Source organism: Lynx rufus, unplaced genomic scaffold (genome assembly GCF_022079265.1).
Source record: "Lynx rufus isolate CCGP_SWC_20201006 ecotype Redwood Valley unplaced genomic scaffold, mLynRuf1.p SCAF_20, whole genome shotgun sequence".
NCBI classification, from domain to species: Eukaryota; Metazoa; Chordata; class Mammalia; order Carnivora; family Felidae; genus Lynx; species Lynx rufus.
The window spans coordinates 24,729,561-24,745,770 of NW_025814835.1; the positions used below are offsets into that span (position 1 = coordinate 24,729,561).

A 16,210-nucleotide genomic window follows, 5' to 3' on the forward strand; every position below is an offset into this window, starting at 1 on the left:
CACGTACACTTAGGTCGTGGCTTTCACATATCGATATACTTTGAATTTGGCAAAATATTTCTTAGAACAGAGCATCAGTACTTTATGTATAAATATTTGAGATCAAGTATTATAAGTCACAAAAACCATATCTTATGACAGAGAGTTTTCCCAAAACATTGAACACGTAAAGGACACTGTTATATTCATATTTATAAACTGGGCCGTTTCCAATTCTCGAGGCAGAGAACAGCAAGCCTTGCCAAATTTTCTAGAATCAATTAATTGCAGAAATACCTGCCAGTCAGATCTCTACTAATGGGTCACAGGAAAACCAGAAAGAACTGTTTGTATACCATTTATATAGATGTGTTCATTTTGCTGAATATGTTCTAATCTTCTAGAACCAAGGTGTTTTTCTTGCTTACCTTCTGCAAGTTCTTCTCCTTAAAAAAAACTTAGCAATAAAAATGAAAACTCAAGGGGTGCCTGATTGGCTCAGTTGGTTAAGCATCAGACTCTGGCTCAGGTCATGATCTCATAGTTTGTGAGTTCAGGCCCCACATTGGGCTCCGTGCTGACAGCTCAGACCCTGGAGCCTGCTTCGATTTCTGTGTCTCCCTCTCTCTCTCTCTGCCCCTCCCCTGCTCATGCTCTCTCTCTCTCTCTCAAAAATAAATTAACATTAAAAAAATTTTTTAATGAAATCTCAATTAGAATTTCATTTTATTAACTGTCATTATGATGTCCAAATCTGTATAATGAGGTGATTTCCACATGTTGGAAAATTCTGTCTGTGTAGATATGACCAAGCAAACAGAGTATGCTTCCACGTCTTGTGTAAGCCTTAAAGCTAAATTAATAATAATTCATGTATTTCAAAGATGCTTATAAGATTTTAGATCTTTACATCAAAGATTGATCAGACCTCATTAGAACACTCCCAGGATTTACTATATCTCCCAGACCTCCAAATAAACTTCCCAGATAACCTTGGAAATGGTTGAATTACATCAGAAATCTCTCACATGATGTTAAATTACTGTTATAGCAGAGGGGACAAACCCAAGCACAGATTTATCCTCCCAGTTGCTATTGACATTTGAGAGAAATGGAGGCTGCCTAGAAGGGTTCTGAGCCGCAAACAACTCCCCAGAGCCTAGCCGCGCTCATAGGAAGCAACACAATCATGCCAGCTCAGATGTGCCCATGCCACGGTGGTGCCTACAGCAGCAAAGCTCAATCCCTCCCCTGTCCACAGCTTAGCGGTTCCATGCACATTCTGCAGGTGAGTGGCTCAGCTCTTCCCTCATCACACCTCAGCGAAGCTGCTCCCAGGACCTACACTGGCCCATTTTCTTTTCTGCCGGACATGGGTCCCTATACCCCACTGCCAGACCATGCACTTCCCCTTAATGGCTGGGCCCAGCTCCCTGCCCCACTTCACACGATGCATTTCCACACTACCTGCCCCGTTGCCTGTCGGAGCAACAATCCCCACCATCCATCAGGCTCCTTGGGTCTTGCCCAGCTCTTGGTTATGCCTTTCCATCCATGGCAGCTATGGAATGGTAACAGCCTCCTTCTCTGTACTGACTGTCTCATGCTTATTGTTCATCAAAATAGACTGGTGATTCAGCTCATCGAAGGCCAAATCAGAGTTCAACTGTGCACGGACCCCTCCCCCAATTCGGATGTTGAAGTCCTAACCACCACTACCTCAGAATGTGACCTCATTTGGAAATGGGGTCTTTAAAGGGCTAATCAAGTTAAACTGAGGCCACTAGGTGGGTACTAATCCAATATGCCTGATGTCTTTATTAAAAGGGGATATTTGGACACAGAGATACAGATGAAGGGAAGACACGGTAAAGATGCAGGGGGAGTACAAGCCAAAGAGAAGGAAGCGTGGGACAGATCCTTCCCTCACAGCCCTCAGAAGGTACCAATGCTGCCAGCACCTTGGTCTTGGACTTCCATCCTCCAGAACTGTGAGACAACAAACTTCTGTCATTTACGCCACCCACTCTGTGGCACTTTGTTACAGTGGGCCTAGCAAACCAATATAGGGTATACTGCTACACCGGGCTCTGGATTTACTGATTCATTACGACGAAACCAGGCTCTTCCCGGTGATATTGTTTTGTTTTGTTTTGTTTCTTAATGTTTACTTATTTTTGAGAGAGAGAGAGAGAGAGAGAGAGAGAGAGAGAGAGCATGAGTGGGGGAGAAGCAGATTGAGAGGGAGACACAGAATCCAAAACAGGCTCCAGGCTCTGAGCTGTCAGCACAGAGCCCGACGCAGGGCTCGAACTCACAGACCGCGAGATCATGACCTGAGCCGAAGCCGGACAGCTCAACTGACTGAGCCACCCAGGCGCCCCTTGTTTTATTTTTTTAAACCATGAGCTCTAAAAGAAACGTTGTTTTGTTCAATACATTCGGTTTAAGAAGTGGTGAGAGTGTTCATTTAATTTTTATGTAGGTCCTTAAGAGTTAAGCTTTGAGTGGAGAAGTTTTGTTCCTTGATGATGCCAAAAGGATGAGATTTTTACCATAAAAAAGAATGCTTGACCTGTGTTTGGTATCCATAAGGCTTCGGCAAATCAAAGTTTTAGTCAGAACAACGTATAGTTGCCGTCTTCTTCAAAGTCGGTAAAGCAAATGTTTGCTTTGCTGAAACGCTGGTTGGAAGGCGCCTCTGCCATGTCGCCACTAGATGGCAGGGCAGCAGCGTTCTTCCTGAGGCCACAGGGAAACCAGAGGCAAATTCAGACCTGCTGGGAAAGTTTGCGAAGATAGACCAAAAAGTTTAGTTTTAGTTACTTTTTAGCTTATCTTCATAAACTTCACTGTCTTCTTTCTCAGCACCTGCTTTTTCTTTTATAAAACGAGCACATGTTTTTAGCTGCAAATCTGAACAACACGGAAGAGTGTAGGGCATAAAATCAAAACTCTCATTTATTCCACCTGTCAGAAGCAAATAGCTGGAGGTCCTGCTCCTGGGGATAACATGGCTAGAGCATGGACCATTCCCTGAATTCTGTGTAAATACCTCTGCTCAAGGTTCCCTCCCCACCCATTTACTATGTATGTCACTCAAACCTCACAGAATCCCAACTCCAATCCAACCCTAACCCCAACCTACAGTCCCCGCTTGGTTATTTTTAGAAATTTGTTAGCAGTGTTCCCAGTGCTCACCATAAATACCAAATCTTGTGACAGCTGCAGCATCAGATATTAATCTTGGAAAGATTGATAAACTCTGCCATTTTTAATTATAGGTAAAACACTGACATCTGAAGAGACATCACAGAGAAATCAGACTTTGGTTAAGAAACAAATGTCACTTTGTGTGGTCAGACATAGTAAGTTTACTTATTTCGGAGTTAAATTGTAAATTCCTATTTTTTGAATTAAAATACAGTAAAACTGACTTCTTACAGGTTTAACACATGTATTGATTTGTATAAATTCCATCACGATCAGGATCCAGAGAAGTTCCAGCACCCCAAAACAACTCCTCTGTCCCTTTGTCATTACACCCTAATGGCCTCTAAAATCTGTATGTAATTCTCATGTGGCTTAGTCACTTACCAGTTCTAACGCCCAGTCCTCTGGTGTATACCTTCTGCCTCCTCACCACCCCAGCAATGCCCTGCCTAAATCAACCCAGATCTAGGCATGGGTTTAGTGCTCCTTAAGCCCTGAATCTGTCACCAAGTTTTTATATTGATTTGCAAACTATAACAAGGTAAGTAAATGTATTTGATCCTCAATATGACGGAAAGATTCTCAGATAAACACACACACACACACACACACACACACACACACACACACAATCCAACTATGCAGTTTGAGACACACCCAAATATATAGAAAGAACAGGCTGTGTGCAGACAGCATTATCGTTTCAATCTCACCTCCAGAGTAAATCTAACCCCTTCAAGCTCATAAATTGTCTTGAATTTAGACTTCAAAGATACTATAGATGTATGTAGGACATGCGTAGACTTCTTCAGACTTTCAGGGGAAAACCTGGAAATGCTGAGCCTCCTTTCCTCCTCCTGCCTACACCCAAGGAGAAAGCAGTGATCCTCCCCTAAAGATCAATCTCCCCACTCTGTACAGGATTTTGCCCATTAAATTCTGCCTCCTGATTACTGTGTAACTGGTATCCTATCCTATAGGATTTATATTTTATTTTTTTAATGTTTATTTATTTTTGAGAGAGACAGGGAGAGACAGAGCACAAGTGGGGGAGGGGCAGAGAGAGAGGGAGACACAGAATCCGGAGCAGGCTCCAGGCTCTGAGCTGTCAGCAGAAAGCCTGACGAGGGTCTAGAACTCACAAACAGTGAGATCATGACCTCAGCCTAAGTGGGATGCTTACCCGACTGAGCCACCCACGCGCCCCGGATTTATATTTTAAATAAATCTTCTAGCTCTGACCAATTAATCAGTCAATCAGTGAATCATTCAGTACAACTAAATGTCCCTGGCTTCAATTCGTTTGCTTTTAGCACTGTTTTTCACAAACATTTTTTTCTGGTGTCTGCTTAAGATTCTCAATAAAGCCTCTTGGTGAATTTCCTAGCAACGTTACCTGCAGCTGGCAAATATGTCTCTCAATGGCAACAGGGCGCAATACAGCATCCACTATACCTGTAAATTCTATTGCAAAACTATTTCACCCCCAGAACAGAATGTGTGGATTATCTGGCCCATTAGCTATCCTGCCCTTTCACCTGGACTGCCCCACATATGTTCAGGACAGATTTGAAATTGGCTACATTGTCTTATGAATCATCACAATCAGATTTGTTATTGCTTAGAAAAGTAGGGTCAAATTTAGAGTCCAGCTCTCAGGAGGGGAACCAGATTAGGAATGGTTTGAGACATATGGTCAGGGGGTGAGCAGGGTGATTGTGGCAGGACTCCATGCTTCCCGGACAAAGGTGCCTTCGTGGCTGTCATCTTCAAAGGAAAGCCCAGATTCCTTGGAATGACACAAAATTCTACTGTTGACCTGGCTCCTGCCTACCTCACTAGCCTCAGCAACTACCCCTCTTGTCCAGCAGTTGATGCCATAGGAGCAGCTAGTAAGATTTGACAGATGAGTTCACCACTTAACCCACCACCAAGAAATAACCCCCATGAGTCAGCTTTAATATATAAATGATCTCTCTGGAAAACCATCATTTGTGGTCTTGAAGGCCCTTCAGTCTCCATGACATTGACACCCGGGAAGGCTGTCGCCTTGTGATGGGGTGTGTATGTCCCAAAGGAGACACAGGGCTGGGAAGCAGATGATCTGGGCACAGAGCTGGCCATTAACCAGCTTGAGATATGGAACTAGTTTTTCATCTCGTGGAGCGTGGGCTATGGAATCTCATGGAGCTGTGGGAGTCATGCCTTTGTCTCTCAGTCTTCTCCCGGCTGTCCACCACCACTTTATGTGACCTGCTAGCAGCCTGGCTGAACCCACCCTGCAGACCTGGACATTGGAGGAAGGATGGAGGGCTGGAAGGACTGCAGTTGTGTAGACGACCAAGGGAATGCTGCTCACCATAGAATATCACTAGGTTCTGCATTCCGCTGTAGACTGTTGCTGTAAGCACCCTATATTCCTTTGTTTCTGCCTAGCCAGTACAATACTCCAGACACTACTCCATCCACACTTATGCAATCACGGAGACACTGGCTTAGCCCCTGCATTGTGTGTGGCGCAATGGAAGACCCAGGTGGTCACAGTTATCCCAGGCATTACTGGTGGGAATGTAAAATGATGCAGCCGCTTTGGAAAACAGCCTTGCAGTTCATTGAATGATTAAATATAGAGTTATCGTATCATCCAGCGATTCCATTCCCAGGTAGTAATTCCCAATAGTAATGAAAACACGTGTCCGTGCAAAAGCTCATCCACGCATGTTCATAAGCATTATTCATAATTGCCAAAAAAGTGGAAATCCAACCCAAATGTCCATCAACAAATGGATGGATGAAATGTGTTATATCCAAACACTGGGATATTATTTGGCCATAAAAAGGAATGAAATACTGATATATGCTACCACAAGAATGAATCTTGAAATTATGCTAAGAAACCAGTCACAAAATGCTAATATTATATGATTCCATAAATATGAAATGTCTAGTCTAAGCAAATCTACAGAAACAAAAAGTCGATTTTGACTGCCTGGGGCTGGAGAAGTTGGGGAGAAATGAGGAGTGTCTACTAATGGGTACAAAGTTTCTTTTTTGAGCTCATAAAAATGTCCTCAAGTGATTGTGGTAATCTTTGCACAATTATGTGATTATATTAAAAACCATTGAATTGTACATTTTAGATGGGTAAATTCTGTGACTTGTGAATTTTACCTCAACAAAATTGCTTCTTTAAAAAAAAACAGGGAGATAAAATAAAATACATTGTTGGTGAAACTGGTACAGCCGCCTTGGAAAAGCTTGGCAGTTTAAAAAAGTTAAACATACTCTTATCATATCACCCTGCAATCCCACATAGGTATCTACTCCAGAAAAATGAAAATTTATGTTCACACACAAAAAATTGTAAGCAAATATTTGCAGTGGCTTTATTCATAACTACCAAAACCTAAGGCCTTTCAATAGACAGATAAAACACGGTACACCTATACAAATGTAGCGCAATTAAAAAGAAGAACAGGGGCGCCTGGGTGGCTCAGTCGGTTGAGCGTCCGACTTCGGCTCAGGTCACGATCTTGCGGTCCGTGAGTTCGAGCCCCGCATCAGGCTCTGGGCTGATGGCCCAGAGCCTGGAGCCTGCTTCGGATTCTGTGTCTCCCTCTCTCTCTGCCCCTCCCCCGATCATGCTCTGTCTGTCTCTGTCTCAAAAAAAAAAAAAAAGAAAAAAAAAAGTTAAAAAAAAAAAACAACTGATAAATGCAACAACTTGGAATTTCACAAAACATCCATCCAAGGGAAAGAGGCCTAAGTAAAGAGTTCCTTCTATATGACATTTTGGAAAAGGCAAAATTATAGCAGTAGAAAACAAATCTCACACCTTCCAGGTGGTAAAGATGGGGGGAGAGGTTGACTACAATGGGGTAGCACCAGGGAAATTTCTGGGAGGTGATGAGACAGTTCTGTATCTTGATTATGGTGGCTGTGTACATATTACCATGCATTTGTAAAAATTCATGGAACCGTACAGGAAAGGAATGAATTTTATCTCATGTAAACTAAAATAAGTGGACTAAAAAAAAACAGGGGTGCTTGGGTGGCGCAGTCGGTTAAGTGTCCGACTCTTGATCTCAGCTCAGGTCATGATCTCGTGGTTTGAGCCCCACATTGGGCTCTGTTCTGATGGTATGGAGCCTGCTTGGGATTCTGTCTCTCCTTCTCTCTGCCCCTCCCCCACTTGTGTGTTTTCTCTCTCTCTCTCTCTCTAAATAAATAAATAAATAAATTAATTAATTAATAAGCTAATTTAGTTTGTCATTGGGATAGTGCAGCAGCTTTCGGGACACAACAAAGATTTTCACTGTTACTTTCAGTGTGAGTACAGCTCATATACTGATATTGTAGGGAGGGTTGGTAAAAAGCAAGGAAAATGAAATGTGAGTTGGGGTCTAGTTGGGCAGGGTTTGTCTGCCCTCTCAGAAAGTGGTCAGTAAAGAAGACCCTGGGACATCTGTGAGACAAAGATGTGGTCTTGTAAGGCCCAGATATACAGCAACTAGAGAGGTGGGGCTGACAAACTAGACAAGAGATGCTGACAATGATTTTCAGACGTAACTAAGGGAGAGTGAACCTAATCACAAGAAAAACAAATGAGGGGCGCGGGGGTGACTCAGTCGGTTGAGCAACTGATTTGATTTTGGTTCAGGTCATGATCCCAGGGCTGTGGGATACAGCCCCCTGTCCAGCTAGGTGCTGAGCTCGGAGCCTGCTTGAGATTCTCACTCTCTCTCTCTCTCTCTCTCTCTCTCTCTCTCTCTCCAAATAAATAAATAAATAAATTTAAAAAATAAGTAAGAAAGAAAAATGACTTATTTTAAAATTTCAGTTTATTAAGGAGAGGAGAACAGATTACAGGGGCCCTTTTTTCCTCCCCAAGGCCAGAAGAAAAGCTCAAGTTCCTACTGCCCTCCTAGCAAGAAGCGCCTACATTGTTCCCACTTCCGGACAGGCGGACATATCTACAGCCAGCTAGCAAAGAGTCTGCAGGATCTCAGCATGTAGTTAGGGACTAGATCTAGTTTTTAGGTAATACGCAGCCTGGTGGCTGCTCTGCTCAGCCATTGGGTAAAGCTTTGCAGGTCTGCAGTTCTTATTTGTGTTGTTTTACATAACCCACACAGGTTTTAACCTGGTACTTGTGTTGCTTGCCCTGACAAATAGTGAATTGTTAACATGTTCCGAACACCCTAAAAGTACGGGTCAGGCCCAAAGATTCCTCCTGAGATGGATTGAGGCAGCTGCCTGTTCAGTGCTGAAATTAAAATCACTTACCTTGTTAAGGAAGAGTTGTAAGAATGGTTGACTCTTGAACAACATGGTGATTAGCAGCATCGATCCTGTGTGAAGTCGAAAATCCACATGTAAGTTTTGATTCCCCCAAAACGTAACTACCAATAGCCTGTTATTGACCAGAAGCCTTATGGATAACATAAACAGTTGGTTAACATGTATTTTGTATGTCATGTGTATTCTGTATTGTATTCTTATAACAGAGTAGGTTAGGGAAAAGAAAATCATATGGAAGACTAAATACTATACTGTATTTATACTATACTATGTTATATTCTATATTGTATTTATTTTTAATCGTGTTTAAGTGGGCTGACTGGTGCAGTTCAAATCCCCGTTGTTCAAGGGTCAAGTGTAATCTTAAAATACTACAGCAATAAGAGGCTTGGTGACAGCTGCCCTGGAGGCAGACAGGAGAGGTGTACCCTGTGTGAAGCCAGAGTGCAGTGGGGAGCCTGCAAAGCTCTTGTCTTTACTTGTGAAGACCTTGGAACCCTGCAGTCCAGGAGTGGCCCAAAAGATGCCCACGAAGATCTGGAGAGAGCAGTGGAGAATAACATCTTGCGGGTGGTGGCCCCAGTGCACTCCCAAGAGGAGCCATCCAGTCCAGCCACTCCTGTAAACCACCCTGCACTATTCTGGGCACCCAGGGGCACATCCGGCACAACCTCTATGCTTTGTCTCAGGAGATCTGACTGGAAGGCCACTGCCGGGTGATCTCTAGACACTGATCCCAGAGATCCCCTCCAGTGGCCTGGAGTGTGATGATGCGTGGGAAACCCAGAAGCCGCTAAGGATGCATGCTTCCAGCTGTTGACCTGGTCCACAAGTAGGGAGTCACCTCCAATGGCTCCTGGAAAACATCTGACTCAGATGTAATGCTCTGCAATTGCATAGAGTTGATCCGTGAGCAGTTGACTGTATCCACGGACAGATGGATCAAGAGCTGGGCACCAGGAGGAACAGAAGGATAACTGTGTATGACAGTTACCACTTGGAGATGGCCACTCCAGAATGGAGCGAGGAATTCCTCTGTGCAGCACGACAGCCAGAAGTGGGAGCTGGTGAGCGATGGCCAGCAACCACAGGACATTTACGAAGATGAAAATGATGAGAACAGTGAGGAAAACTGGCACAGTGGGTGCCCACAGGAGGCGAACGGTGCCAGAGAGGAAGATTCCAGAGGCTCTGATGAATAGGACAGCCTCAGGGAAAAGGAAAAAGGCAATGGCAGACCAGAGGTGTGAAGCAAATATCCTTCAGATGTGCAGGAGTTTGGCTCTGACAACCCCAATGACCTGGATTCAGACTGATTATGATCCTGTGATATCTGTGAGGTTCTATCACAGGTCCTCGGGGGCTCTGTGTCTGCAGCATCAGCTGTCCTGGTTATGCCTTCTTGGGTTTCCTAGCTTAACACATGGAAGGAAGATGCATGGCCAACATCACCATCTTACCAGTGAAAACTTGTGCTGAAGAAGTTTGTCTTTTCCAGTAACACCAGGGCTCCTTTGCCTCCATCAAAAATGATACTATAGTTAAAAAAAAAAAAAAAAAAGCTGTGAAAATGAAGCTTCTTGGCGCAGGCATTTTCCCATTCTCCTCCTGTGCTGAAGCCAGTAAGTGGAGGAGAGGCTCCTGTTTCCTCGGCACTGGGACTTCCTACCTCACCAGGGCACCTGCCTCCAGTAAAAGCCTGTTTCTCTTAATAGAGGGAATCTAGAAGGGCTACAGTGGGACCCTTATGGCAGCACAGGCTGGATAGTAATAGTCATTAGTGAAGGAAATAGAATCTGCCTGAGCTCTGAGAGGCTTTGGTTAACAGCTGTCTTCACCTCCCTGCTTTCTGACGTTGATAATGATTGTAAATATCGCTGTCTTCCTCTGGCAGTGGTGCCAAGAAACAGGGAATGTGTGAATGTGATACTGTGTTTAGTGAAAGCTAACTTTAAACATGAAAAGGAAACAGCAGAGCAAAAGAAAAAAAAATCAGTGACTTCCCTCTTCTCCTATTTTTGTTTGATTGAAGGAAAACATCGGTTCAAACGAAAACGTAAGCTTTCTATTTGTTACACTTCTTTGTAGTATTGCGAAGATTTCTCGAAATCTTTTGTATCGTGAGCAAATATAAGCATGTATATTGTAAATTCGTATAGGATGACATCGAATAATACATTGAAGAACAAACAAAACATTTTATAGCTGCGTTTGTGTTTTGAAATGCAAACAATAGCAGTCCATATGAAGAAACGTAAAAACCATCCCAAACTATTTCAAAGAAATCACACAAGAATGATTTTATTTTTGTTCTTTGTTTTCTTTCCACGGAATTCCCTGCTTTGCTTGAGATCAAAAGAATATTAGAACAATAACAGTTTTTAAAACAGCACGAAACAAAGACATAACATGGCAGCCTACCAGAAGCGTTCTGAAAACTGCAAACCTTTATTTTCCTATTTTAGTGTGTGTCCTGCCGAAGTGAGCGCTTGTTTCATCTCCCTAAATCATCAGGAGAAGAAAGAGGAGTAAGCCAGGAAACACCGCAGGGGGAGAAAGTCATATCACAGTGCTAGAAAAAACCAGTCAGCAAAGAGTGAGAAATTTAATTCGGTTGTGGTATGAAAGGCGATGCCTGGCAGAGAACAGCAGTTATCCAGAGCAGGCTCCAGCAGGCGTCCCACTTCGTGAAGGGATTCCCCCCCTCCTATCCTAGTACTCAGGGCCCCCACATAGGGAGGACAGGGGTTGGGGCAGTCATATCCCAGAGGAAACAGCCTCAGGTTCCCTGCTCCAAAGAGCCAGATTCCTGAAGGGCTGCAGATGCCAGCCTATGAGGAGGCGGGTTTTCTCCGTGTTTTGCTCCCCATTGTGTCACAGTCCCCTGAGGTCCGTGATATACTTCCTGGCCTCCAAGAGGTCAAACCGGTTCCCATCCAGAGATCTTCTTGTGCCACCTGTCCCCAGACCTGAGCTGGCTGGGTTTGGTCTCTGTGATCTTCTCACCACATGGCGGCAGAGGGTTGAGTCCTTGAGGGGGTTAAAAGTGGCTTGGCCATGGGCTCCCATCTCATGCCACTGTGCTAGGACTTCGTAAAATTAACATTGTTAAGTGGAGCACAGGGTGCTGGACGGTGAGCCCCCTGCTCCCCAACCCTATTTCAACAACAGACCTCAAGACAAATTGCAATACAGAAGTTTATTACTCACAGGTCCTGAGGGAAGTACCCCGCTTTCCTCCAGGGGTGGAGAGATCAAGGCAAAGTGCAGATGGGGAGGTGGGACCTGGGCCACATGCCTTTAATTAGGGTCCCTGGGTGAAGTGCTTTGGGGTTCCCAGGCTGAACTGATCAATTCAAACCAAAGAGTGGGGTTTTGGTAAGTCCCAGGAGGTCTTATCTAAGTAGTGAGTAAGGCTTGGGGAGGCAGGTGAGATTGTTGACCACAAGGGCTGTTGGGGAAGTCATATCTGGAATTTGCCTTTGCTTGTGACTCTGTGGCTGCTATCTTGGGCCTGTGCTTGCAGGAGGGGGCTAGTGTCAGTTCGAGTCCCTTGCAAGCCCCTTGGCCAAACGAATGGATGGGGGTGGGGGGGGATGGCAATACCTTGGAGTAGCTTAGCTAAACTCTCCATAGAAAGCCTGCCGATGGTCTGCTGCAGACCACGGCCTAGGAAGGCGCGCAGCCTTCCACCGTGACCCTGGGTCTGCTGGGAGCCACCCTGGCGTGGGCAGCGTCTGCAGGGACAGTGCCAGCCGCGGGGACAGCCTGGGTTTCCTGTCGCTGAGCTGAGGCCCCTCCAGCTCCGGGTGCACCCGACTGCCTGGGGATGCGGGATTTTTATTATGGAAATCCAGCCTTGGAGAATCAGGTTCAGAGGTTGGACAAACCCGGAAAAGGCCCACCGACCCCACGCAGGACTCGATTTCAGGTCGGTTCATTTGCGAGATGCGGCGCTCTTGGAACACCTATGGTCTCTGGTTGGGGCCCCTCCTGCGGATACCACTGTGGGGAAAGCACCCACCGGCGGCGGAGGGGACCAGGCAAAGGGCAGGCAGAGCTGCGGCTGCCCTGGGACTGGGTGGGAGGGCGGGACGGTGGGTGCACCGTGACCGCCACCATCACCTCCGCTGTCCCCAGCCTCTTCCGAGAGGGCACTCTAGCCCTCTCACCCCCATTTTCAGCCTGTACAGTAAATAGCCAGATAACAAAACTCTTCCCGAACTGCTAAAAGAGCCGAACTATGCACTCTTGGAGCCAGATGAGAGCGAGCCATACCTTTATACCTATCATACAATTCACTGTATAAATTGGAGTTGTATTTAGACCTTCAGCCTTTCCAAAGGAAAGATGTACTAGGAATTAGTTGGCCTTCCGGGCAGAAGGGTATAATATCCAGGGAGGCTGGCCTGAGAGGAGAGAACAGCGCAGACACTCAGCTTCTCAGAGTCCAGAGAAAATAGCTAGTTTTGGCGTCCTCGGTTCCCATGGTGACACTGCCCACTCTGGCAGGAGCAAACACAATCACAACCATCCTCCTCAGGGAGTGGGGAGTCCGGGGCCACCCGAATGCCACACCTTAAAGCAGTCCTCACCAGTTACTATGGTTTGTGGGATCGTCCCTCTATGGGGTAGCTGCTGGTATCAGAGGCCCGGAAACTTAGAGACAACTAACCGTCTGGTTTCATGGAAGTGAAAGGCCTCATACCTGCTACTGATTGTGGTGGTAATGGTGGCAATTCAAAGGTAGGAGGGGAGGGGACTTGGAGGTGGTAGGAGTAAGGGAGGAAAGGGTGTTAATGACCTGCACCCTAGACTCTAGAAACTTGTCCAGGCTGCCCCCAATTCCTAGACCCAGCCTAGCCCAACTGGATCTGCAGTCAGGGCTCCTGTTAAGAGGAAAAGGTGACATCTCATGTGTGTAAATTGGAAGACTTGATGTTGCTACTATGGCAGTACTACTCCCAAACTGATCTACAGATTCAAACAACCCCTATCAAAATCCCAGGCTGACCCCTTCGAAAAATTAGACAAGCTGATCATAAAATTTTAGGAAAATTTAACGAATCCAGAAGAGCTAAAACAATATTTTTAAACAATAATTTAAATATTTTAAATACTTTATTCTTTAAAGAATAAAGAGACTCACACTTCCTGAATTTAAAACTTACTACAAAGCTACAGTCCTCAAGACATATAGAATATGGTACTGGCATAAGGATAGATGTGTAGATCAGTAGAATAGAGTCGAGAGTCCAGAAATGAACCCTCATGTTTCTTGTCAATTGATTTCTGACAAGGATGCCATAACTATTCGTTGAGGAAAGAATAGTCAACAAACACTGCTGGGACAACTGTATATCCATATAAATATGAATGAAGTTGGACCCCCTACCTCACACCATATAGAAAACTCAAAATGGATTTTTTAACTCAGAATGGACCAAAAACCTAAATGAAAGAGCTTAAACTCTAAAACTTTTTGAAGACAACATAGGTGTGAATCTCTGTAACCTTGGATCAGGCAGTAGTTTTTTAGATATGACATCAAAAGCACAAGTAACAAAAGAAAAAATAGATAAACTAGATATCATAAAAATTAAAAACTTTGTTTTTCCTTTCCCATCCCTCCACCCACCTCCCCTCTGGTAACTATCTGTTTGTTCTCTACAGCTAAGAGTCTGTTTTTTGGTTTGTCTCTTTTTTCTTTTCCTCTGTTCATTTGTTTTGTTTCTTAAATTCCACACATGAGTGAAATCATATGGTATTTGTCTTTCTCGACTGGTTTATTTCATTTAGCATTATACTCTGTAGCTCCATCTACGTCATTGCAAATAGCAAGATTTCATTCTTTTTTATGGCTGAATAATATTCCATTGTATATACATAAACTCCATCTTCTTTATCCATTCATCTATTGATGGACATTTGCGCTGCTTCCATAGTTGACTATTGTAAATAATGCTGCAGTAAACAGCAGTGCATACACCCCTTCAAACTAGTGTTTTCGTATTCTTTGAGTAAATACCCAGTAGTATGATTACTGGATCATAGGGTAGTTCTATTTTTAATTTTTTTGAGGAACCTCCATACTGTCTTCCACAGCGGTTACACCAGTTCGCATTCCCACCAGCAGTGCATAGGTTCATTTTTCTCCATATCCTTGCCAACACTCGTTGTTTTTTGAGTTTTTGATTTTAGCCATTCTGACAGGTGTGAGATGATATTGGGGTTTTGACTGCATTTCTCTGATGATGAATGATGTTGAGAATCTTTTCAGGTGTTTCTTGGCCGTTTGTACGTCTTCTTTGGAGAAACGTCTGTTCATGTCTTCTGCCCATTTTTAATTGGACTATTTGTTATTTTGGTGTTAAGTTGTGTAAGTTCTTTATATATTTTGGATACTAACCCTTTATTAGATATGTCAGTTGCAAATATCTTCTCCATTCAGTAGGCTGTCTTTTAGTTTTGTTGGTTGAAGATTAAAAACATTTGTGCTTCAAAGAACACCATCAAGAAAGTGAAGATTTGGGGCACCTGGGTGGCTCAGGAGGCTGAGCGTCCGACTTCAGCTCAGGTCATGATCTCATGGTTCATGGGTTTGAGCCCCGCATCGGGCTCTGTGCTGATAGCTCAGAGCCTGTAGTCTGCTTCAGATTCTGTGTATCCCTCTCTCTCTGCCCCTTCCCTGCTCCCTCAAAAATAAATAAAACATTTAAAAATTTTTTAAAAATAATAAAAATAAAAAGAAAGTGAGGACTTAATTGACAGAATGGAAGAAAATGTTTGCAAATCCCATATATAATAAGGGATGTATCTAGAATATTTATAGAACTATTGCAGGCAAGTATTTAACACAATGAAAAATAGGCAAAGGGTGTGATATTTCTCCAAAGAAAATATTAAAATGGCCAATATACACATGGAAATATGCTCAATATCATTAGCCATTAGGGAAATGCAAATCAAACCCACAGTGTGATACCACTTCACACACACTAGCATGGCTATAAGCCAAAAGACAGATCATAAGTGTTATTGAGGAATTGGAGACATTAGAATCTGCACACACTACTGGTGGAAATAAAAAACAGTGAAGCCCCTTGGGAAAACAATTTCTTCAAATAGTCAAACATAGGGTTACCATATGACCCAGTGACTCCATTCCTAGTGTTATGCTTAATAAACCTATATGTTTTTCCTTAGCAGGGTGATGGTTTGCAAGCATCCATCTTGTGCAGCAGGTGAAGGACCCCATTCCTGGTGGGACATAGTAGTGGAATTGGCCAGGTGCTATATGATGCACATGCTTACACACAACAAAGGAGCATATAATGGGTCAGAAACAAAGATATTCCCACACGATGCAATAAGAGCCCCACTGGCTATGAGCAACCAATACCCACTGGTGAAACTGATCTTGCTTTGTCCCTTCTCTATATGAGTAAAGCATTGTTTTATCTAGTGCCTCTCTAAGTCATGTCTTTTTTGATGACCCTGACAGGAACAGACTATGGAGTGTGTTGATCTCCAGAGACTTCTCTTCATTTCACATTGCTTGTTTCCTGACTAAGATCCTAATCCCTAGAGTCTGATCACCTGGACTATTGATCCATTTTCTGGCTTAGGTCCACTGTGTTCCTCAGTTTTCAGAGCCTGCTGCATTCTGTGGCTCCCCCATCAGGCTTTTCATTTAGCTGCTCCTATGCTGGGCTTC

The 16,210-nt window shown here is 44.0% G+C and overlaps 1 pseudogene; it reads left to right on the top strand.

Moving 5' to 3' along the window:
- The first annotated feature begins 1,168 nt into the window (after positions 1 to 1,168).
- Positions 1,169 to 9,809, top strand: LOC124517034 (probable RNA polymerase II nuclear localization protein SLC7A6OS; annotated as a pseudogene).
- The last annotated feature ends 6,401 nt before the right edge of the window (positions 9,810 to 16,210 follow it).